Source organism: Mauremys mutica, chromosome 7 (genome assembly GCF_020497125.1).
Source record: "Mauremys mutica isolate MM-2020 ecotype Southern chromosome 7, ASM2049712v1, whole genome shotgun sequence".
Lineage (NCBI taxonomy): Eukaryota > Metazoa > Chordata > Testudines > Geoemydidae > Mauremys > Mauremys mutica.
In genome coordinates this window covers 25,125,106-25,150,841 of record NC_059078.1, presented here as the reverse complement: position 1 = coordinate 25,150,841, position 25,736 = coordinate 25,125,106, and the positions used below count along the sequence as shown (strand labels likewise).

Sequence of the window (25,736 nt, the reverse complement as noted above, 5' to 3'; positions counted from 1 at the left end):
CAGCAGGTCAATTTAAACACAGTTGTGGTCATTTGAAGCTGCTCAGAGTTTGGAATGTAGAAAAAAGTCCTGGCAGTAATGTTAGTAGGTAGAAAGCAGATAGGTTACAAGATAAAATTTAGAATTCCAAATATAATACTTCACATTTTACACTACTGAGCACTTGATTAAAAGCATTGGTGGCTTAGAAATGGGAATAAAATATGATCATAGGATAAATAGTTAAAATCAAATTACCATTTTAAAAAAAACCAACAAAAAAGTGTCTTAAAATTTCACGGGCTGAGGCTCTTTTAATTAGGCCCTAATCCTGCAAAGGACAAGCACAGAGCAATGGAAGTCTGCATGGGAGTAACTAAGTATCTACCTTCGACACTGCAAGATCAGGACCTAATTTTTGATCATTCATTGAGACAATTTTCTAAAGACTGGCTTTGAAATGACTTTCATCTGTATCGCTTATGTAGGGGCAGAAAACACAAAGAATATTGCTCATTTGCCCTCTAATCATATCATGGCCATTACTAAAGCTGGCTGAAACTAATGGAAATTTCTCTTGAACCAGAAATCCTGAAAAAAATTGTTTTTGAAACACAGAAATGAAATATACTCCAGCAACATGCAGCTGTGAAACCAACAACAGTATCTGTTTCAGTCAGCAGCTGCTGGGACTTCCAGGGTTTTCAGCTCCAGGGCAACCCTGTTATGTGGACTACACTAGAGCTTCCAGACTATGGGTTAGCTGGCTCCCTGGGCTGCCTGACTCCTGAGTGGGCAGCATGACAATAGGCATGCCTAGGGAGCCAGCTGACCTGGGAGTCTGGAAGCCATGGGGTCTCCACCCTGGGGCAGTCTCCATGGTGGGGCACATGTCCCCATAGCAAGATGAGTGCATCTGTCTACTTAGGCTGAGGAACATACTCCTAAATACAGTGTAGACATACCCTTGTCAGGGCTTCCAGGACTGCTAGGCTCCCAGTTCTGCAGCTGGGAGCTTGAAAGCTCTGAGAGCCTTGTAGGTTTTCAGGGCCCCAGTTCCACTGCAGGGAGTCTGCTAATCCTGGAAACGCGGGCATGGTGGGGCTGGGCTCCCAAACAGCCCACCAGGCAAGCTGGTCGAGAACCAAGTGTCTTTCCACTGGAACTTTGCCTGCGATTCAATGAAAATTCTTCAAACCAGACTCATTTTCATGAGACATTTCAGGTTTGACAAACCAGCATTTCCCAACAATGGAAAATTTCCAATCAGCTCTAACAATTACTTGTTTTTTGTAACAAAAGATGCCTGACCCAAACCCAGGGGTCAGAGTTTAAATAGGAGTCTCCACTGGCTTCCAAGCTCTTCCATGCTTACTATTCCAAAGTGCTACATTCTTACCTAGAGGTCCATTTCAGTTGTGCTGGAATGGGGGAGGCAATTCCTCTATACACATACTGCTGTGTAAACACATATGCACTTAATAAAGCACTTTGGGATCCTTTGGAATAAAAGATGTTTCTTTTTAATGTGAATATACTCTGTGGAACAATCCTGCACTGGGAGGGAAAAGGATAAGATGACCTAATGGGTCTTTTCTATCTAACTGCTCGGATTATAGTGAAAAGTGCTGAGAAGTTAAAGGATAGCTGAACCTGACAGCATTACACATTTACAGAGGTAACTGTGCATACACGCAGAATTTATCCCAGCAGAGATAACAGAAGGCTACTTGTAAAAATGGCCAGATTTCATACATTGAAAGTCCTTTCAGGTTTGACCTCCTGCAGCTCAAAACTAATGATGGCCCACTGAGAAAATTACCAAGAGTTTCATGCTTCTCCACCCTTCTCACACACCCAACGATGCAAACTAATTACTAACCATGGTGGTCCCTCACTAGGGAATTTAGAGGGTGTGGTAAGGCAGGATAAAATGGCCCCTTTCACAAGCTACATTTATAATAAAGACGCTGGCTAGGATTGGCTTAATATACACATTTTGGGAGTGTGTGCAGGGGGGTGAGGGGACTGGCTTGATTTACTAATTTAGATTTTAAACTGTGTGTGTCAATTTCTGTTCCAGATCATGACGATGAACACAAATACAACTGCCCTTTGCTTCATTTTTATATTAAAAGTTTGACTTTATAGAGAGGGAATGAATGGGAACTGCCTGTAAGGTATTTAAGAGAGATTAAGTGTTTGTAATTTAGAGAGTTATGTTGAATTATAGACTCAGGTATCCAGTCTTTATGGGAGGAGGCAGAAGAGAAGGCAGAAGCTCTCCACTGAGCTCTCCTGTTGTCTGAGCAGCTAAAGAGTGTTATTTTCTCTGCAGGAAATCCCTGCCTCTAGCCCTGTAGCTCTCAACCTTTCCAGACTATTGAACCCCTTTCAAGAATGATTTATCTTGTGTACCCCCAAGTTTCACTTCGCTTAAAAACTTACCAAATCAAACATAAAAATACAGAAGTGTCACAGCACACTATTATTGAAAAATTGCTTACTTTCTCATTTTTACCATATAATTATAAAATAAATCAATTGGAGTATAAATATTGTACTTACATTTCAGTGTATAGTATACAGAGCAGTATAAAAAAGTAATTATCTGTATGAAATTTTAGTTTGTACTGACTTCGCTAGTGCTTTTTATATACCTGTTGTAAAATTAGGCTAATATCTAGATGAGTTTATGTATCCTCTGGAAGACCTCTGAGTACCCCCAGGGGTACAAGTAACCCTGGTTGAGAACCCCTGCTCTAGCCCAAAGTGTTTATATTAAGATACCAGAATAGTGATCCTCAGAGACTTTGCTACTATATGTGAATGTATGGACTTTGGTGTGTATGGGCAGGGGGCAAATGAAGAAGGGATTTAAAAAATCAGGAGAAGAAATCACTGTTCATTAGTCCATATTGTTTATTAAAGTCTTCCAGAAAGAAAGTTAAATGTAAGAGGGAGCATGATCTAGTGGATAGAGCACAGGACTAGGATTCTGAAGTGGGCTCTGTTCTGAGCTCTAGTACTGTCCTGTCGTGTAACTCTGCCCAAGTCACTGCCTCACTCTGAGCTTCTGTTCCCCCTCTCATCCTTTGCCTACCTTGACCGCTAGATTGCCTCTTTGGGGCAGAACTTTTGTTTTCTATGGGCCCATATAGTGCCTAGCACAATAGGGCCCAAATTTCTGTTGGGGCCTCTAAGTACTACTTAATATAAACAACAATAGCAATAACAGATGTTGAGTTACAGTACGGACAGTAGGGACACTGGGCCTGATCCTGCTTCCATTGAAATTAATGGCAGAACTCCTATTCCCTTCATTATTGCAGGGTCACATCCCTAATAAATATTCTATTTGCTTAACTGCACTAATTATAAAGCATGTTATAGCTTTCAGTGTTCAGAGATTCAGTTGACTTTTGCTGCTCTACTAATCTTTGCTTCTTAGTGCAATCCTCTCTTAGTCTTGTGAAGTTCTCACAAATTACTGAAGCACAACCAACCCTTCATAAAGATTTTATTATTTTTATAAACTTTATTTCAGAGTGTGTTATTACCTTGTACTCCAGGCAGCTGGTATACTCAAAATGCAAATAAAATAAAATATTCTGATATTTCTAAAATATAGCATCAGCTTTTTGCTTAGTTTCCAGATCAGAAGCTAAAAAAAGAAAGCCCAACCCATGAATTATTTCATAACAATAGTCCACTATTATTTCTTTTAATAAATACTTTTGTTGCCAATCTGAAATTAGGTATACAAAGAACATCCAAGTTTCCTGAGTTTAACTACTTTGAATACAAGCCCAAAAGTTAACTTTATTTTTTTTATATTTTCCTGAACCTGGCCTTTCCTTTGCCAGATTACAGCCAAAGCAGATGCCAGCAGCATTTCCCCACCCTGAGTTAATAGCTCAAGTTATTTTGGCCTAGTTTGAGCAAGGATTATAAAATGTTCACCTCCCTTTTCAATGTGGACCATCTTTTTCCTCATATAACTTTTTTATACACACCTAAATATAGAGGTATGGTGTGTATATGTTTTGTTTCTTTAACTTTTTTTTATTGGAGAAACTTGTATGCTTTTACAGATCTACCCCTCTGATACTTGTATAAAATAGGGACACAAGTAACACACTCATAAGGATGAAATATAAAGTAATTCACATCAATGTGTTTTCTCATCAAGGGCTTGATTCAAAAGCCCATTCAAGTCAATGGAAAACTTCCCATTGACTTTAATGGGCTCAAGGTCACAACTCATACTAAACAGATTCACACTATGTATTTCCACTATGAGCAAAAAATCTCAAACTACAAACTGGTCCACAATCAGACACAAATGAGGGCAATCTGAGATGTAAGCCTGCAGTCATGAGCACTCATGAAACTAAGGCTATGGCTACACTACAGCTTAAATTGACATAAATTATGTTGCTCTGGGGTGTGAATTAGCCACCCCCTGAGCAACATAACTTATGCTGACTTAAGCCCCAGTGTGGACAGTGCTATGTCAGTGGGAGAGCTTCTCCTGCCGACATAGCTACTGCCACTCACACACCAATGCAGCTGTGCCACTGTAAATTCTCTAGTGTAGCCGCTGTAAGCCAACGGGAGAGAACTCTCCCATTGGCTTAATTACTGCAGCCCCTGCAAGTGGTGGTAACTATGACATAGCGCTGTCCACACCAGCGCTGAAGTCGGCATAAGTTATGTCACTCAGGGGTGTGGCTAATTCACACCCCTGAGCAACATAATTTATGTCAATTTAAGGTGTAGTGTAGCCATAGCCTAAGTACTTTTCTTGTACCCAGCAATGCTCCCATAGTTCTGATAATCTGGGATGGGAGATCCCCATGCTTGTTCTTGAACGCAGGTTTCCATGAAGCAATGCAGTGCCTTCCCATTTGAATCATCACTGAATGAGCATTTGGTATGGACTATTTTATTTGTGATGGTCAATTAACCCCCTTTTAAAATAACTGACTCTCTCCATGTGATATGAGCTAATAAAAAGCAGACAAAAATCAAGAAGAAAATATCAACCAAGCAATCTCTTATATTTTACTGGAGGTGGAGCTAAAAATAATACTTGTAAATTTGGCATCACATCAAGTAACAGAAGTTTCCTTGCGAAGATCAGATAATGTATAAGATAATGTATAACAATAGAACTATTGTACAGCCAGTCCCCATTGTTTTAGCTTTATATAATCCTAGTAAAGGTTTTCTAAAAGCTTAACAATAGGACAGAACTACATCTTCTTTTATGTTCAATAATATATTTCCTTTATCCCTTAACATTCAGCAACAAAACAAATACTACAAATTAAAAATGAGAGATGATAATAAGACTAACACCACCACCAACTCTCATCTCCTCCTTGGTCCTTCAGCTTCTACCCTTGTATTTGCCCATCACAGCTTGATGGCAAAACAATTTATTAGAACAGGCCAGCTTATACTCCTTAACCAAGAATCGGGGGTGTGGGGAAGTAGGTTCCAGAAATTCTTTATCTTTCACCAATCCTTAGAAGTTATGAGGTTTGCTTCTTTTGGAGGGCAAATTGCATGAAATTACCCATAGAACAGTAATTTTAATACAAGATTAAATAAAAAGAGAGAGAAAATTGTATTAAAATAAAATAAATGGTTTGCTTAACACGTAAATTTATGCTTCTCATAAGCTAAACTAGATAAGGCATTCTCAGCTTAGTTACAGAGAGAAAAGGTAAAGTACAACTTGGTAAAGGTAAAGGTAAAAAATAGCTTGTATCTCCGGAAAGCAATCCCCTATCTGATTGCTGTGATCAGCCTGTCAGCACTATTCTGCTGTCTAGAAAGAGATGAAATGTCTCATTTCCTCACTTAACATCCTTATAAGCCCTCAGTACTGATCCGGGGGAACTAGCCCCACTTTCCAAACCAGTCCTCTCCAGTTACCTATGCACACAGAAGGGTTTGCTAGCCAGTTTCAGAGTCCACCTTCCGGGAGATGTTCCACTGAACATGATTAGTGGCCATCTTTCAAAGGCTTAACAACCTGCTTCAGTTTTCATCTTTCAGACTTCCTTGGCTGATTGTTTCTAGTTGGTATGAGACCTCATGGTCAACTCCTTTAAGCAATTATTTCCTTTGCCAAGAAATATGGACTGTGAGTAGGTCCTCAAACCTTCCATCATAGATAGCTTAGTTTCTTAATAGCATAGATGGCAATTAAGCAAAACTGACATTAAGGTAAAATTTCAAATAGATTACATATAAAACAAAAATCACTCAAAACATTACTTAACCTTAAAACAATAAAACATCATCACCACATTGACCCACATAAAAATGAGCGGTTCTACATATACTTACAAATTCAGCTATTGAATTCCTGCCACAAAGTTTGACACTAAAATATGAGTTTAAAACTACTGATTAAGCTAGAAAATATCACTTGCTTGCCAATCAAATTCTGGGAAGGGTGGGAGCACATCTTGGCTTCAGGATAAGGAAGTTCAGAGGAAATGTGAGGTTTATCACTAGAATAATCTGTCACACAATTTAATCTCCCTCTAAAAGATTATAACAATATATATTTTAAATGGTCATATGCTAATATTATGCTATGTTTTACAATATTTACAATGATAGTAAATGGTTTGTTTTGACAAAATGTGCCAACTTTAATATGGTTCTAATTTTCTAGCTACCTCCGTGACTTAGTAAACCCTACATTTACAACTGATTTTTTAAGTCAAACCTTTTTATTACCAAAGTAAACTTCATTTATTCTTACTATTCCACATATGGATTTTTCACCTTGAGAAATAAACCAAGACAAGATTCTATAGACAAATACTTTGGAACACATTCTAACTTCATAATACAGACTTACAATTCAGCATTTTTTGCTGATGGAAAAATAGTAATAATGCTTGGAATACACATAGTTTGTATCTTCAAAGCCCTGTACAAACATAAGCTTATTAATCCTCACAAAACCACTGTAATGTAGGTAAGTGTGATGGATCTTAGTAAATGGCTGCAGGGTAGAGTGAGAGAAACGGAAAAACTTAAAAATTAACCAAAAGCCACAAATGCTCTTGTTTTCATGATGAGGGTTAAACAGTAGGTCTGTCCTAGTAGCAGAATGCCTTGATTTGTGGAAGCAGTTAGAATCACTTTCTCACTTAGTTAAAAAAATCCTTTTCATTCCAAGAATACAGCCATAGAATTCTTGGAAATATGCTATTCTAGTGTTAGACAAATTCTTATGCCTGAATTTTGCATGTCATAACACATCTTTGGTAACATATGGCCAGATTAATTTCCATTTTGAAAACAAATATGCTCCAAATATTCCACTATTAAATTATCATATACCTCGCCAGAGCGCTACAGAATGGAACAGAGACAATACCATGAATTATCATCCCATATTCTTTAGAAATGTCTCTAAAAAAGTGTCTGCCTGATGTGTGCTAGTCAGCAAGGCTTTTGAGCACCTTAATGAGGAAAATTATCAAAAGGCTCATAACAACGCTTCAAAAGAAGTATGCAAACTAAAATAAGAGCTGATTAATCAGTTGGGCTTAAATGCTAATGACATGGCCAAAAATAATGCAGAGTCATGACGTATCATTCAGATTTTATGGATTACGTAACAGGCAAAAGGCTAATGTGCCATTTGAACTATGTTTAAAAGGCATTTCTAACATATAAAAAAAGTCTGGCTAATTGGCAGGAGTGCAGATAGTTAGCAAGCAAAATCCTTTCAGGGGTGATTTTGATTAGTAATTAATATGTTAAGCTGACTTGTGAGATTCCCTATACTATCTGGCTTTGTTTAACTCAGTCACTGTCCAAATAATTTCTTGAAGTATTTCCATTTCCAGTCCAAGATAAAACTAGGATTTAAGCTTTGTCTAAAATGGGGATTTCAGTCACCAGCTCAGCTACATTTTGTATGGCTGCAAACATCTATACTGAAATCTTGGCCTCACTGAAGTCAATGCAAATTTTGCCATTAACTTCAGTGAGACCAGGATTTTACCTCTAGTAGAGATGAGCTGCACCAGCATTAACTGATTTGAACTGTTCCAATGTACCCCAGTTTCAGGTGTTTGGTACCAGGAAAAATTAAGGACCTAATCAACTCCCACTGACATCAACGGAAGCCTTTCCATCATTTCATTCCTATCTAGAACTGCTGGTATAGGATGAAGGAGAAAAGTCCCTATCATACACACAGGGTCGGCTCCAGCTTTTTTGCCGCCCCAAGCAGCGAAGAGAAGAAAAAAAAAGCAAGCCGCAATCGGCGGCACTTTGGCGGCTGCTCTACCACGCTGCTTCATTCTAGGGACTGATGGACCAGCTGCCGAAGTGCCACCAAAGACCCGGACGTGCTGCCCCCTTCCATGCGTCACCCCAAGCACCAGCTTGCTGTGCTGGTGCCGGCCCTGCATACACAGAAGCATGAGGCAGAGAGAGGGAGATAAAAGAAGAAGCAAGAATGAAAATATGATGTTTCTTTGGCTGCGGGTTACAGTTTCCTGATAATAATGACATTGCCTTTATTTGTTCCTGCAGTGATACTTATTGGGTGGAAGTTTGATGCCACTAAGATGCTCATAATATACTTGTAGCATTCCAGATATCGTAAGGGAAAAGTAAGCAGTGTGCTAAACAAGAAAAGGAAGGAGAGAGAGTAAGGGAGAGCATGTGCATGGCAATGTGTAAGAATGATCACTAACCTTTAGGTACTCTTTAGAACCCATTGTCTGACATAAATGTTTTCAGACTTATCTGTGAACTCTGTGAAATCAATTCACAATCTTCATAGCACCTTAAATTATAACATAACATGGAGTGAAACAGGTAGTCTGGAATTTCCAAAGGGGCCTAAAGGAGTTAGACACCTCATTGCCACTGAAAGGCAATGAGAATTGGGTATATAATTCCCGTAGACCTCTTTGAAAATCCCAGCCATAGTGTTCATGGATAAGAGGTGTATGGCTGAAGGATAGCTTTATAGTGGAGAATGAAATCTACTTAAAGTCTGGAAGAGAAATGCAGGTATCTTGTTACACAGTGTTCACAGAAATCTGGTAACTTTGTTTTAGTACAAATGTGTAAAGACTGGTTGCTTCTGATCATTACTGCTTTCTCTTTAATGAATAAAATCTGGCACTCAGCCACCTTTGTCACAACTAAAGAAATATACCCCCAAAAATTCTTTCAAACTTACCCAGCTAAGAACATGTCTGCTTTGTTAGCTCAGGAAGCTACATTTATTTTACTGTGTGTTATCTAACAACAGATGTGTATTAAAATGTTACATTGCAGGATATATTAACCACATCACAGGAATAAGCCAAACAGCTGAAATAAGAAGGTACAAAGGCCTTTGTGAACATGAGCAGTCCCCCTGATCTCTGTGAAACTAAATCACCTGTCTGATATTACTAGCACATATGGAAAAGATGATCACTAGGCAACAGATCCACATATAATCTTATGCCTTCCAGCAGTACAGTGCAGCCATTTCACCCTACTGTATTTAGCATAAGCTTTGCATTCTTTTCATTGTTGTTCATTTAAATATTTACATTATAAATGTCTAACTATATATGCAGCCTTGTACACCATTTCCCAAAGATTGTTTTAAAAAATGAATGTAAATATTTTTACTACTTAAATTAAAAGCAAATCCATACTTTTTCTACACAGCTTCTTTTATGATGACTTTTTTCCATCTCTCTCAACGACGCTGACATCAATGTTTTAGCTGCAAATTCTTTTAACTAAATCAATCTACCTTCTAACATATTTCAATTAGAGATACACTAACTGAGGGCCCATCATAAGTGTAATCAATAAATCATGTGTCAGTTTTGGGTCTTAATTCTATATTTCAGTCTCCAGACTGTTATAAAGTGAGTGTGTGTGAGGGTTTTGTTGTTGCACTGTTTCCCTTCCCTGCTGATTGATCTGAGTTGTTTTTTTCAATTCATAGTAACTGTGAGAAACTCAGTTTGTGATTAACTGTGAGAAAGGCATATTCCCACCAAAAGGAGAAAATCAGAACAGGGAAATCAACAGAATCTATTTCCCCACCCCCCGCAGTCAAATACCACCTGATGCCACTTTTGACATATAGAGATCAAAAACTTTCAATTAGTGGGTCACATCCAGGTCATTTCAGTAGAAGCTGTAAGTTTTCAATGAGTGACCCAAAAGACAAGAATTTCATAAAAATTAGCAACATCCAGGAATTTGAAAAGAAGAAGCAAAAATCCTAGCTAATTGTGACAAAAATAGTATTGGATATATTGTGTGATGTTTTAATATTCACCTGCTAAAACCAAAGGCTAAAGTCCAAACTGAAAAATTTCAGTGTGATTTTCTGATCCTGGCCATGATATGTATTCATTGCTATAAATACCTCTGCTAGTACATTTTAAATGGCCAATATACAAGTTTAGAGGTCAAAAGTCTTTGAAAGTTAAAGGTAACTATAGAAAACTGATTTAGACTTCATACTATTCCATATTTCTTCTAGTCATCAATGAACAGCATGCCTGCCTGGTGGCTATTACCAGTGGAAGTAATTTAACTAACTGATAAGTCTGAAACAAAACAAAAAAATCTTACAATTTTTATGGAGTTAATTAGAATATTCAGAATAATAAAGAGAGACTCTTCTATGAAAAAATATATTTATTTGCTTTTTAGTTTTTAAGATTCCTGGTTTGAGTTTTGTGAAATATTTATATTTTTCTTAATATTACATTCTGTGTAGATACAACCCATTGTTTCTTATGTCATGCACTCATCTCCTTAAAGGGTACAGAATTCTTTGCCTTTCTCACTGGAAGCTTTTAATGATGTCTTTCAGGAAGCATACATCTGTTTTTTAAAACAGCTCCTCCCTAAACCTGCTAAGGTTGGCTCCTAAAATATATCAGGAAATAACCGGAAGTGCTGGAGGAGGAGGAAGGAAAAGAGATCATTTAAGATAGCTTGCTTAATTAAACCTCAAACTGTTACTTCTTCCTGTCGAACTAAGTCATGTACATACCATTAGCTCATTCATACCTGGCAAAAAGGGTGGCTTTGTATCGATGCAGGGATTGTATTTCTATTTTAGCTGCCTCCTCTAAGTGGGAATTTGAACATAGTGGCTACAAAGCAGATGCAAAAAAATATAAAAATTATATCACTATAGCAAAACCAGATGTGACTCCAACAAAGGAGTGATGCCAGTAGTGATGGTCCCTCAATCACCTTGGGTTTCTCAGTCTCAATGAGCCATTCCCTGAGCAGACAGATGTAATAAAAAAATAGGCATCCAGTCTGACTAGGACTTGCTTTTGGGCATTGTCAGACATTTTTGGTTTTACATTTACTTTCAATAGTCTGTCTAAAGCCTTGTGATTCATGCATACGTTCCTACCAGTCTGAGCTGGAATCACTCAGTATACAGAATCAACATTTCAACTACTAATTCAGCAGGAATGTCAGCGTCATGAATCCAGTCAAGCCTATGTACTCAGTGACTCATCACAGAAGTCTCATTTCTACTGCCTTTTTTCTTGATCACCTTTTAGTAGTGAGCACCAGTCACATTCTCATAGATAAGACCAGGTACATAACTATCATATTTTGAAGAATGATAGTTTCCATCATGCCAGATTTCCACACACCATGCACCATTCCTTAGCTCTCTTAACATAGCTAATATTTGGGAAAAGGTTACATCAAGTATCTTTGGAAGAGGAAATGAAGGATGAACTAATTAATTTGACTGATAATTCTTTTGTTTGCTGGGATGATACATTAAAACAGAATTCTGGAGAGGAAGTTGTTCGTTCTTAGTGACACACTGTTTTTTTTTTATTCGCAATAGAAAGGCACCTATCACCATCTTGAAATCTACAGTGAGCATATTTAATAGGACAACTGTTACATTATTGTGTTTTAAATTAAATTCCATCATTCTTCTTGTACATGCTGGAGCAGTGATAGGCTGCAAGCTCAGAGTTCTGCTCATCTTAGTATAATTTCTTCTATTGGACAGTTCTTGCACTGTTGGTATAGGCTAAAAAAACATTCTGTAATGTCCTATTTCTGGAACATTTCCTTCAATTTTTTTTAAAACAGTCTCAGCTCTCACAAGACTATTTCTAAAATCCTGGAAACTGTACACATTTATTTCAAGATTCTCAATGTGACTTACAGATCTCTCCTGTTTTAAAAGATCTGGTCTTGGGATGTTAATCATGTTTACACCATTTCACTTGAGGCGAGCCTCCCTTTCAGCTCCTCAAGGAGAATTTTTAACAAAATCATTTTAGTCTTCAAAGCTTTTTACAAATATTAATTCTCAGAACACCCATTTAAGGAGACAAGCAGTATGTCCATTTTATAGAAGGGGAAATTGAAAGCGGGTTAAAAGTACCTAGCCCAAAGTTATGGACAAAACCACTATCAGAACTAGGATTGTAACTTGGGAGTTCTTGGCTCTTAGTCCTATGCTAACCACAGACCAGCATCTCTCTTCCTAGAAAACTCAGTGAACCCCTCCCCACTCGCCTCTTTTGAGTAGACCAATATCATGGCTGTTTAAGTCTTCTAATAATTGCAGATTGTGGCCCATGCTCTCCACTGAAACCTGAGTACATATTCCTCCATATCCTGGAGCATTAAAGCATGCTCAGAGACGAATCCATATATAAAAAAAACCCCAAACATAACAAACGCCTATGGGCAAGGTAGTCCTTACATCTTGTGCACTTCCCCCGCCATCAACCATCAGCCAACAGAAGGTGTGCTTCTTTGAACACAATAACATTTGCGAGGACCTCAAGGTCCAACATGGTACCAACACAATAATTCTCCACAGGTCTTAAAGACCTTGCACTCTGATACATGTGTGCTCTAAGGAAAACCAGGAAAAATTCTGAGCCATTTCAGGTTTGCTGGAGATTAATTTGTATAAGCAACTTCCAGCATAATGCTGGAATTTCCTATCTAGAGAGTATCACATAACTCAGAATATTGTTGCTCATTTCCGTAAGGCTGGAGGAAATTGTATTCTGAAAGCTTCAGGTTACTAAAGACAGCTTTTCTTCCATTTAGACAGGTGAGCGTTTAGGCAGATTGTCTGAGAACTGAAGTACATCAATACAGAAGTTTCTTTTACAAGCTCGATAGTCAAATGATACAGTTTGGTAACTCGTAACAGCTTATTCTAAGGAAGCCAAAAATATATTTAACCCTTGTATCCTGTATGAGAGTCAGAAAAAGAAACTGACAAACAAACTTACCACAGCTTACCCAAGTTAGTATAGTAAAAGAAAGTTAAAGGGTCTTTTCTTCAGCATAAATCTATATTTTGTCCTTATTTGAGACTGGTTAGGATAAGTAATGAATTCTACACCTGGCACTGTTGTTGTAGCCATGTTGGTCCCAAGATATGAGAGCAACAAGGTGGATGAGGTAATATCTTTTATTGGACCAACTTCTGTTGGTGGAAGGTATAAACTTTTGAGCTACACAGAGCTCTTCTTCAGGTCACTCTGCTCCCTTCCACAGACCTGAAGGAGAGCTCTGTGTAGCTCGAAAGCTTGTACCTTCCACCAACAGAAGTTGGTCCAATAAACGATATTACCTCACCCACCTTGTCTCTAAAAAAAAAAAAAAAAAATTAAGTCTCAAATCCTGAAGGTTTCTTCTGATACCTTTAAGACTCTGGTACAGCAAAGTATGTAAGCAATTAAGTAACTTTAAAAATGGGAGTAGTCCTAATGATGTACTTAAATTTATATATGTGCTTAAGTAGCTTGCTAAATTGGGGCCTAACCAACTATATGGATTCATAACTGTTCCCAAAGATGTGGTACTATTTATTTATTTATTTTTGAAGAATCCTTGTTCTTAATATGTTTATAGTATATGTAAGAGAAATCTTATCAGCAAGGTGTACTCAAGAATATTAGTGAAAAGTATAATGAGTTGGGGCACTGTGGCACAAGATAATGACATTTGCCCAGAAAGCTAGTTTTGATTCACTGCCACAAACTAAAATACGTGAACAGAAATTCACAAAGAAATGGACCGGAGGCTAATTCTATTCTGTGTACTGCAGACCCTAGCAGACCCTATGAACCAGAGATAGAGGAATTTGTAAGATTAGAAATAAATTTGTGAAGCCAAGGAATAATTCATGAGATGTTGCTGCCTTACACCAACGTATGTAAGGATCAATTTAGTTCAGTTAGTTTAAACATTATAGAAATTAAGGCACAAACAAATGTTATAGGCTTGAGTCTCAGAAAGCTCAGCCCTGAGGTTTGTGTATATTTTTGCACAGGCATATTCAAGCTTATTTTGTGCAACAAGTAAAATACCTCATTTGTGCACACTCTCAGACAGTGTGTATGTGCGTCTATCTGTCATATGACCAATTTAGAAAACAAGTACCGTATCTGAAGTACCGCATGAAGTTTAAATATGCTCATGGACCTCAGACCTTGACCATCTGATAATAAAACCAATCTTTTGTCCTAATGTATGTCTTGTACCTTGCAACGAAGAGTCCTGTGGCACCTTATAGACTAACAGATGTATTGGAGCATAAGCTTTCGTGGGTGAATACCCACTTCGTCAGACACATGAGATCCAGACTAACACGGCTACCTCTCTGGTCTTGTACCTTGTAATTTTTTTTTGGTCTTAAATCCTGATGTATCTGTTTGAACACAAAACTTGTAAGGCTTCATGTTTATAGACTCATAGACTCATAGACTTTAAGGTCAGAAGGGACCATTATGATCATCTAGTCTGACCTCCTGCACAATGCAGGCCACAGAATCTCACCCATCCACTTCTATAACAAACCCCTAACCTATGTCTGAGTTAGTAAAGTATCTTTTTTATTAGATTATTAAACAGTAAAATATCCATAATCTTCATCAAAAGTCTCACTTAAATCCCTGAATGATTGGTAGTTTTAGAGTGATTCTCTGATTCTAATTTGCTGTTGGACCTGCACTGAAGGCACATAATGTATCTGTTTTGTTTCTTTTTGTCTAAGTTCTTTTTTCTTGATTTAGCTTCCCCGCCCCGTCCCACAACTGATCTTTGTGTAACTAAGAACTCCCACATTTAACGATTAAGAGATCATTTAGCCACTTTGACTGATCAATACCACACACAAACAGAAAGTGCTGAGTGACCTGGAGTGTGGCTCAGTAACATTTTCTGCTCTGATTATTTATGTACTCTAGAGTACATACAGTAGAGTATGTGTGTGCGTGTTAAATACTTGTTTAATTCTACTTGTGCCTTTGCTAACATTTAAAGTTAACCAGACTACAGTGTTTAGTATATCAGCCATATTTTTATATTTATTTATATCTATCTAGGGATTTATATGGACCTGATAATTGTATTGTTATTAATTTGTATTACAGCAGTGCCTCAAAGTTACAACCAATTTAACATCCTATTGTGTGAAGCACTGTATAAATGTGCAATGAGAGTCAGCTTCCTGAAGAGCTTACAATCTAAATGACAAGACTGACAAAAGATGGGAAAAAAGCATTATCCTCACTGTGCAGACAGAGAACAGAAACAGAGGTTAAAGTAATTTCCCCAAGATTACACAGGCAGTTTGTGCAGAACCAGGAATTGAACTCACATCTTCCAGGTTCCAGACTAGTGCCTTATTTACAAGACCACTATTCCACTTCTTTGTAGTTTACAATCAGAATGTCAGTAACTAAAGTGTCCCTACTGATTTAACAGATGGGAAACGCAGTTGGATCTGCAAAATGCTGGACAGATTTAGGTCTGGTCAGGAAGAGCTCTTTGTAGCTCTGAAACTTGTCTCTCTCACCAACAGAAGTTGGTTCAATAAAAGATATTATCTCACCCACCTTGTTGCTCTTACAACAGACAGAGATTTCCTTAATATACAGTATAAAATGTGACGTTAACATAACTCATATTCTACATTAAAATGCACAAAGGTAATTAAGTTACTACCAAATATGTTAACACATTCCATTAGAAAAGAAAATCCAATTAAAAAAATGTAAATTACCATCAAGTGTTCAATTTTTATGTCAGGGAATTCACAGGTGTAACAGCAACTCACCAGTAACTAATATATGTTAGAATAATAGATGCAGCAATAGAAAATGGAAGAACTCTGCCATGTCAGATCCCCACCAGCCTGGGATGCCACATTGCCCCCACATGCCGGGGTGGAAAGGGAGACTGACACAGGAGATAGTAGAGCCCCTCTGCCAACTTTCCATCAGCAAAGAGTTCCCCTGCACAGCAGACTTCTCCACTGGCCTGGCTTTAAGTCCATTTTATGTCATTTATGCAGTGCAAAGTGGATTTAGTTGACCAGAGAATCTTGGCTTTTCAGAATATTTCTATTTTAGCATTATAAGCCACAGTTCTGCAGATAAGATAGTTTCCAGAAAAAATGTTCAAAACAGCTTGAAGTCCTATATAAAAGGAGGCCGGTGCCCTCAACCCTGTGTTAAATGGACAGCAGATCACAATTCAAATAATTTGGCACATTTCTGCACAATTGATACCATTTTGCACAGCTGAGTGCCTATTCATGAGAAGTTCAGAAGTGAGCTGGTACAGAGAATGAACTACTCCAGGGGGATAGTCTTGTCAAGTTACTACAGAGATCATTAAGAGAGCAGGATGAAGACGCACACTCTATTGCTGCTACTCTAGGCCTGGTCTATTGATTTTTTAAAAAGGAATTCTGTTGTCACTGCTGTCAATCACCAGACACCACAAATACAAACATTCAGTATGATTTTCAAAAAGTAGTACCCAAATATACTGTTGATGAATGTACACTAGAGGCGCAGCATGGTCTAGTGCACTGACCACAAGAAATCCTGAGTTCTAAACTTGGTTCTGCCACTGATTTGTCTTGTACCCTTAGGTGAGTTTTTCCACATCTATAAAACGTGGAAAACTACTCTACAAAACTACACAGGGATATTTTGAGGAACTTATTAGTGTTCACACAGTCTTTTGGAGATGCAAAGTGCCATAAGTACTAAATATTTTATTATTATTTTGTGTATGTTCTCTCATTAGCACGTAATAGAGTAGATGCCATGTTGTTTCAACTCCATGATGCACAAATAATTTTGAATAGTTCTTGACAATATTTTCCTCCCAGGAAAAAAGGAAGCCATTTTAAAGCATATCAGCTCCTGCTGCTCTAACCTGCAAATGTAAGTTTCATTGGCTTATGCCAACTTTCCTTTCTAATAGTAAATAGAAAAAATTTTAGCTGTAAATTCAGAACAAGAAATTGGTTCCTACACCATTTTTCAAATAATCTGGCTTAAATACTTATAAGATTAATGTGTCAATCACTAGGGCCAAGGAATGGTTTTCTAAGTAATGGCAAAGTATGTTTCTTGGCTTGTGTGACAGTCCTTTTACAGGAGAAACTCTAATATTGTTATGAGTAAGTGATCTCTTCCACACTCCCATTTCTTACTCTCCAGCCCAATCACAGATCTTAACCAGAATTTATTTGAATGAATTTTAACAAGTGAGCAGCCTTATGTAAAATGCTCTGCAAACCACTATAAAGAGAGTGGCATCATTTGGGTGTCTGCATAGTAATAGCAGAAGATGCCACATGAGCATGAACTACAACTAGTTATGTTTAGAAATGTTTCATGGGATGACCTCATTCACCAGATCAAAAGTATTAACTAATCATTACTGAATGTATCATTTCTCTAATTCATATACCACGGTCATTAAGAGGAAACTGGGGAATGCAAGTTTTATCAGTAAGTTCATCCATTGTGTATTTAAAGCTTGCTGTATGTTTAATGTTGAGTTACTTTTTAAGATTACCTCATACACGCCCTCTCATATTCCTAGAGGTTTCTTTAGCTACTAAAAAATTGAATATTGTGAAAAGGAAGTGACTGATTGGTTTTTAAATAGTACTACAAGTAGTATGTATCATTTGTATGAATAATTCAAACTTTTCACAAACTGGCACATGGGTTCGCTGCACAATCGATGGATGAAAATTTATTAAAGAGTCCTACCAATTTACTATTTGTGCTTTTCTTGCTAACCCAGACACAATAAGAGAAAAGTAGAAACTCATAGCAGGGATTAAAATCTACCAATGATACCTGACCCTACAATTGAGGAAATTAATCGTGAGACATACAGCTCACCTAATCCTAGTGGATAACTCTTGCTCAGGGGAAAATATCTTTAAAAAAATTATTTAGACAAAATTACAACATTAACATACTACATCATTCATTACTTATTCAGGATCAGGTTAACAGTCAAAGAACCTGGCTAAAGATTCTGGCTTGCTGGCTAGGGAGGAGTACTTCTCCTCTGAGGGCACTAAAAAGGGTAACCAAATTTCTAAAATATCTGGCCTCTTTTTGGGCACTTCTCTTGCATACTTAATGCAAAAGCTTTTCCATTACAAGGACAGTTCGTACTGTACTGTTACCACAATTCTATAGGAGGAGTGACATTTTTTCCCAATAACATGCAATACAAAGTTTCACTGCTAACCACAGGCGATGTGTGGCGGCGGCATGTGGGGTCATGGACTGAGCATGTTCAGTAACATTGCTGAAGCCAGCTGCCCTCACTCTGCCCCTCCACCCCACCATCCCCAAATATCAGCAGGCACAGTTCCTCTCTCTACTGCTAAAACTAAAAAATACGTTAATTTGTTGTTCTATTGGAAGTATAGATCCTTTACTGGAGCAGGAAAATACCTTTCTGACCATGTATTTTATAATCAGCGTAACTTTCTGGGCACATGGGCAAGGATCACCAGTAACATATCTAATCCCATTTATATCCCAAGATACTGGTGCCCAAATTCTTATTCCATTTTATTCTTGATTCAAAATGTATCAATCATTTCCATGTAATTTAGTTCTTTTAAATGGCTCACCTGGTAGACTTATTACCTATTAATTAGCAGCTGAAGGCTTGCATAATTTTTTGTTGTTTTTGTTTTTATATGCCTGTTAAAAAACACAGATAGAAAATGAATGATGTATTATGCAATTTATGTATACTTGGCATCTGGATAGTGTCATACATGAACAGTTTCTATGCATACATCAGTATATTCTCTGAATTCGCCAGGAGAGAAAATAAAGAGGCAAATTGTTAAAACCAACTGCTCTTACTGACACTCACTACCTTAGCACTTAAACAACAACTACAGCAGAAGGCAGGCATCACCTCTGGCCTAATTGTTTCATGACAGTAAACAATAATAGGAAAAACCAGATCTGCCATAACACAGTAATCAGGGTGTAAGATGATGCCAGAGAAGTCCCATTGATAATCAACAATGTTAAAAAGCTGAGCTCATGTTACAGAGATCTGTAGAAGTAACAAATAGCTTTTAAAACAAGACTGAAATTTAAAGAGATGACTCAAGCCAAAGACTCCTGAACTTTAGGACATTCAGATCCAACCTTCATGGCTCACCCAGCACTATTTTTAAGCATTATACAGCAACAATTATTATTATTTACATAAGGTTTTAGGGTTCTAACTAAAGCAAAATTGGTGCCATTGCTGCTGGACGATAAGGGCTCTGTGAACCTCTGGGTCTATGCAGCTGAAGAGGCTCAAGGGGAAGCAAGAAGTAAGTTTTCTGTGGCTGCCCATGCCTGCTCTCTTTTCCATATAGAATTCTGTGCCAAAGTTCTGTCTTATGATATGTTTCTGGTCAGTTAAAACCAATCTGAGGTTACTCTTTTCTCTCTCCCCACTCCTCCATTTTATTTGTTATTTGGTTGGTTGTTTTTTTGTTTTTAAATAGGCTAAAGGTTACATTTTCAAAAGTGACATGAATATATAAGGAGCCTAAGAATGAATTTTTCAGAAGTGCCTAAGACGTAGGAACCTAAGTCACTTTTTCAAATGTGACTGAGGCACTTAAATTCAACGGGAATTAGGCACCTAAATACCTTTGAGGACCTTGAGTTTAGGAGCCTATGCCACTTTTGAAAATATTATTTAGGCACTTTTAAACATTGTACCCTAAAGCTCATTGAAAGTCACCCTTGAAAATTTTACACTAATATTAAACAATTTGATTTATGTTTACTATTAAAGCAGAGAGAGAGGAAAGAAGTATCTGGAATATTCAGTCCACATTTCTGGTTCCACAATGCTTCATACATAGAACTATTATATAAATGACAACAAAAAATAAATATCCACAGTTATCTGTATTCCCACCATTTTAAATTTAAGGGGAAAAAGAAATTAGAATGGTCGATTATATTAAAAATCTTAAACCCAAGAATTTTGTCAACTAAATTTTTTCGCCAGAACAAACAGCATAATCTTCTAAATCACATGTTCCATAGTTTTATAGTCTAATTGTGGGATATGTCCTAGTCTTTGCCACTATAAAGAATATTTTATTAGAAAAATTCCTGACTGTTTTTTTTCCATTTCTAAATGACAGAAGGATCAGAGGTTTCACTTTGAGATTTACGCTTTGTAATTAGATTCAGAGAATCAGTATATAATGCAACAAAACCTTTATTGCACTATAAATCAAGATGACAGGTGGGTGGGAGTTAGATGGTTTGATTTAGTTGCCAATTTTGACATTTGGCTGTATATCTATGCGCCTAGATATTAAAATAATAGGTGCAATAGAACATTAAAAATAAGATTAAAATAGATATGTTCATAAAAGGGGGTAGGAAGAATGAGTTAGAATGCATGTGAAAGTGGACACATAAGACTCAGTTTTATTTTTAATGTAGAAAGCATGAATTGCAAGCTCTATGGTTGTGGTCCAATTGTTGAATTATAATTCTACCTTCTGCACAAGTGTTTTTCATAGCACCAAACAGCAACACTTTAAATAAGGTAAACAATAAAAACTGTACTTGTTGCTCTATTTTTACTGCTTTGTCTTATCTTTTGTTAAACAAAAGGGAATTAGGAATTTATGATATTACAAATTTAGTATATGAAAAGGGGAGAAAACAGGCTCTTACATGTTAGTCTTACCAGTATTGCTCAGACTGCTAAAGACGCACATCATTCCCATCTTTAGAAATGATCGTTAGAGCAATCATAAGTGACCATTTTCATAAAGGTTTGAAAATATTACTATTCAGTAACTCATATCTTTAAGCAATATCAATGAATGTATTTAGAGAACTTCTGCAAAAATAATAATCCTCTCCCTGTTTAACATTTCATTTTCAAATATTCAACAACTGAAATCAGAATTTGATCCAAATATTGACTAGCAAGAAAATTTACTGATAGATTGAAATCAGCTTTCATTACTAGTGCAACATTGCAGGATCCTTCTGATCATGTTTCATAACAGTGGAGGACTGCATTGCATAGACTATACAGTAAACTGTTTTGTAACTTAATAGTTTACTCAGCACATTTGCAAGTTCATGCCTTTACTCTGCTTAGTGCAGAGAACTACATCTTACACTTAACCTTACTTGTGCCACTTATGCCTACATTTGCATTTGATATTCGCTGTAAGGACTTGTAGGATCCAGGCCTGAAAAACTATGATTACTGCTTAAAATGGATGGCAATTCAGCTTAATAGGGAAGCCTTCAAATCACACAAGAGCAAAGAGACAGGACCATTCTGACATTAAGAACACGAGAACGGACATACTGGTCAGACCAAAGATCTATCTAGCCCAGTATCTGGTCTTCCGATAGTGGCCAATGCCAGGTGCCCCAGAGGGAATGAACAGAACAGGTAATCACCAAGTGATCCATCCCCGGTCGCCCATTCCCAGCTTCTGGCAAACAGAGGCTAGGGACACCATCCCTGCCCATCCTGGCTAATAGCCATTGATGGACCTATCCTCCATGAACTTATCTAGTTCTTTTTTGAACCCTGTTATAGTCTTGGCCTTCACAACATCCTCTGGCAAAGAGTTCCACAGGTTGACTGTGCGTTGTATAAAAAACGCACATTAAAACATAGAAGGAACCTGTCTCAAAAATATTAACAAAAAGTCTCTATTTTCTGAGCTACATGAGAAAACACGAACTATTTTACCATAGCCTTATTCTGGATTTAGTTTGCTTCTTTTACATCAGCGACATGTGGTGAACCACTATACCAAATCTTTCAATTGCCACAGCTGCTGGCACTGGGCAGGTGAAGCAAGCTCAGTCCCTATTCCATACTAAATGTAACAATAAATTACACTTTGCATGTTCATAACACCATAAGAAGATCCTAAAGCTCTTGAACATTAAGTGAATGTATTCTCTCAATAGTCTTGAGAAGAAATAAGTATTATCCTCATTTTCCAGCTGGAAGAACCAAGGCACAGGAGGGATAACTGATATGTCCAAGGTCACATAGGCAATCTGTGACATAGCCAGAAATATAACTGGACTCCACACTGCTAGACTTCAAACTGACCTTCAAGGATAGTTTTGAGGTTAAGTGCCTCCTCCCTATTCTTTGGGCCTATTCAGCAACTTGATGAGCTCAGCAAACTGCATTGTTAGTATTAAAATAAGGTCTGTGGTTATAACTGTCAATCAATTCATTTAATAGGGAGAAAAGGGAATCCATCTACATATCTCTGTTAAGAAGATTCTAGTGTAGTAATGAAAATATTTCAGAACATCACGTTACAATGTACTATATGAGCTGTCCAAAATCAAAGCAAATTTAATCCAATATATAGTAAATCACTGTATTACTCTATGTACTCATGATAGAACAAAGTAGAGTACAGTCACACAAGGAATTCAATGAACATCTTTCAGACGCGTAGGCAGGAAATAATGGGATGTGTCAAACAGAAGCCCATCAAGCAGATAAAGGATTAAGTTTTGCTTTGTCTACTGCCACATGTATCAATGCTCACAGAGCCTTGTTTTAATGACTCAGGACTGACTGGTCTGATTTAGATATCAAGCAACTACAAAACTTTTAAAAAACAAAGATAATGGGAGGAAATGATTCTGACTACATTGCCTTATTTACAAATATTTTCTTTCTAATTTCAGAGTTCCTTTTGCAGTTTGCAAGCATCAACATTTACATTAAGTGACAAGCACTCACTGTACTACTAATAATAGTACTTAGTGTTTATATCATACTTTATATTTTCAAAGTACTATACAAACAGTCACAATATACAATTTACATTTGTAATAGAAAACGATTAAAATGCAATGTTTATCAATATTTACAAATATTCCTTGATTTTTTTTAGTTCTGTGCCAATTTCTTGAGGGTTTGCCATAGATCATCTGCAGTCCTCAACTGGAACTCGTCTGGGGTCCTGTAACAGAGTGGCTCCCCCTTTAATGGCTGAGGCTAGCAACTCCTGCTGACTAAAGAGATACACCTAGGTTGGGTCAGGTAATTCCATGAAGGTGGCTTCAGTGAGGGGGGCAGCTCAGGAAGCTGTGGCAAAGTCTGCAGAGAGTGAGATAAGGCTCCTGCAGGGAAGACCATGAGACCAGAGTCATTGCCCCAGACAGGGAGGCCTAGAAGCAGAGGCGCCAACTTTCTAATGTGCTGGGAGGGAAGGCCTTGAACCCTGGCTCTGCCCCAGGCCCCACCCCTACTCCTTCCCCCAAAGCCCCACCCCTACCCTGCTTCTCTCTGCCCCATTCCGTCTTTTCCCATCCCTGCCCCGAGTGCCTGGCCCTCGCTCCTGCCCCGCCCACCGGCACCTCCTGCATGCTGCAGAACAGCTGCTCACGATGGGTGGGAGGTGCTGGGAGGGGGAAGCGCTGATCAGTGGATCCACTAGCAGGTGGGAGGCATTGGGAAGGAGGGGGAGGAGCTGATCAGGGAGTCTGCCTGTGGGTGCTCAGCATCCACTGTTTTTTTCCTGTGGGTCTCCAGCCCCTGGAGCACCCACAGAGTTGGCGCCTATGCCTGAAAGCGACCCTGATCAGGCAGGCAAAGGACTATAGAGGCCCAAGACAGGAAGGCCTGGAAGGAGGAAAAGAAACTTTGTGATGTGCGGACATACAAATGGACTTTGTTTGGGATATTGAGTTTTATTTGAAGTTTATTTTATATTTATAAACCCAGTCTCCAAGTAGAAGTATTTTTACCAAGAAATTAAATGTTTTATTTGAACAGCCCAAGAGGGGAAACTGAGACAGGCCCGTCGCATGTAACCAGAGACTTCAATAGGCCATGAAGGAGTGCACAGTAGGTAGCCCACACCAGTTACAGGACCTTTATAAGCATTATTTAAATAAAACAAAATCAGTCAACTACATCAAAAAGAGATTAAGATTAGAATCTGGTGCATTTTACTACAGAATGCAAAATAATAGTTATGGGAAAACGATGGTGTATTTCTTGTAAAAACTGCCACAGACTGGGGCTTGGGTGATCAGGCCTACTGACCTGAGCCAGAGTCAGGAGCAAAGCAGGGGGGCAAGGCTGGAGTGGATTGGAGCTCAGCAAGAACAGGTTTAGAGCAAGGCTGGAGCAGGACTGGGGGCTGGTCTACACTACAGGGCAAAATCGATCTAAGATACGCAACTTCAGCTACGTGAATAACGTAGCTGAAGTCGAAGTATCTTATATCGAATTACCTACCGTCCTCACGGCGCGGAATCGATGTCCGCGGCTCCCCATGTCGACTCCACTACCGCCGTTCGGGTTGGTGGAGTTCCAGAGTCGACAGGAGCGCATTCGGGGATCGATATATCGCGTCTAGATGAGATGCGATATATCGATCCCCGAGAAATCGATTACTACCCGCCGATACGGCGGGTAGTGAAGACGTACCCTGGAACAAAGTTGGAAACAAGGCAGGTACAAAAGTGATTGCAGCTATGGGAGTAAGCACTGAGTAGCCCTACCTGCTGCTGCTGGCCTTAAGAGCATGCCTGCTGGTTCCTCTGAGCTAATCAGGCAGGATAGCTAATCAGGCAGCTCTGCTGATGCTCACCTGTGTTCATGAGTTTGCCTGGAAACTGAGCAAGCTAGTCTCAGGTTCAACTGAAGGCCTTCATTCCTGATAATCTGTGTCTCATGCATGCTACCTCTAAATGTACAAATAGACATTGCTATAGAGCTTTTGCGTTCTTTGTTGAATTAAAACTGTAAGTTATTTATAACTTACTAAATCCCACTGAACTTGACAGTCATATCTTTGGAATCTCATTAAATATTAGAAGAAAGCACAAAAAATAGGATAGGCCAAACCCTGTAAAAGGAGGAAATCAGTTGTTTTAACTTCAAGTTCTTCAGTGCAATAGGTATGAACTTTTTCTTCAAACAGCTTTACAGTAGTGTTAAGAATCTTTTCTGTACATTTTTGCCCCAAAATAATCCTGCTACACTGATATAGAAAGATGGAGCTCAATTAATAATGAACTTTTCTCAGAGCAAAGATCCTTAAAGATACTGGAAGTCTGGTGGGTTTAATCACTGGATTTCAGTACATAACAGAAGTTTAATACATAGAATAGACTGGGCCAAATGTTTTCCATCAAAACTGTTTTTCAATGTAAAATAATTTTTTTAACTACAATTTTTTTGGAGTAAAATGTGTTTGCTTTCTACTTAAAATTTCAGAATTTTGTCTGAAAATGGAAAATGCTGAAAATCATTCTCTCTCTTTCTTTCTTTTTTTCTCTCTCTCTTTTTTTTTTGGTCAGTCAAACGTTTTACCAACAGCTCTAATATACATTCTC

General features: G+C 38.0%; 1 protein-coding gene across 1 annotated transcript in view; it reads right to left on the bottom strand.

Moving 5' to 3' along the window:
• Window positions 1-25,736, bottom strand: part of ARHGEF3 (Rho guanine nucleotide exchange factor 3) — a 267,306-nt gene that overhangs the window by 71,009 nt on the left and 170,561 nt on the right. The window lies entirely within an intron of this gene.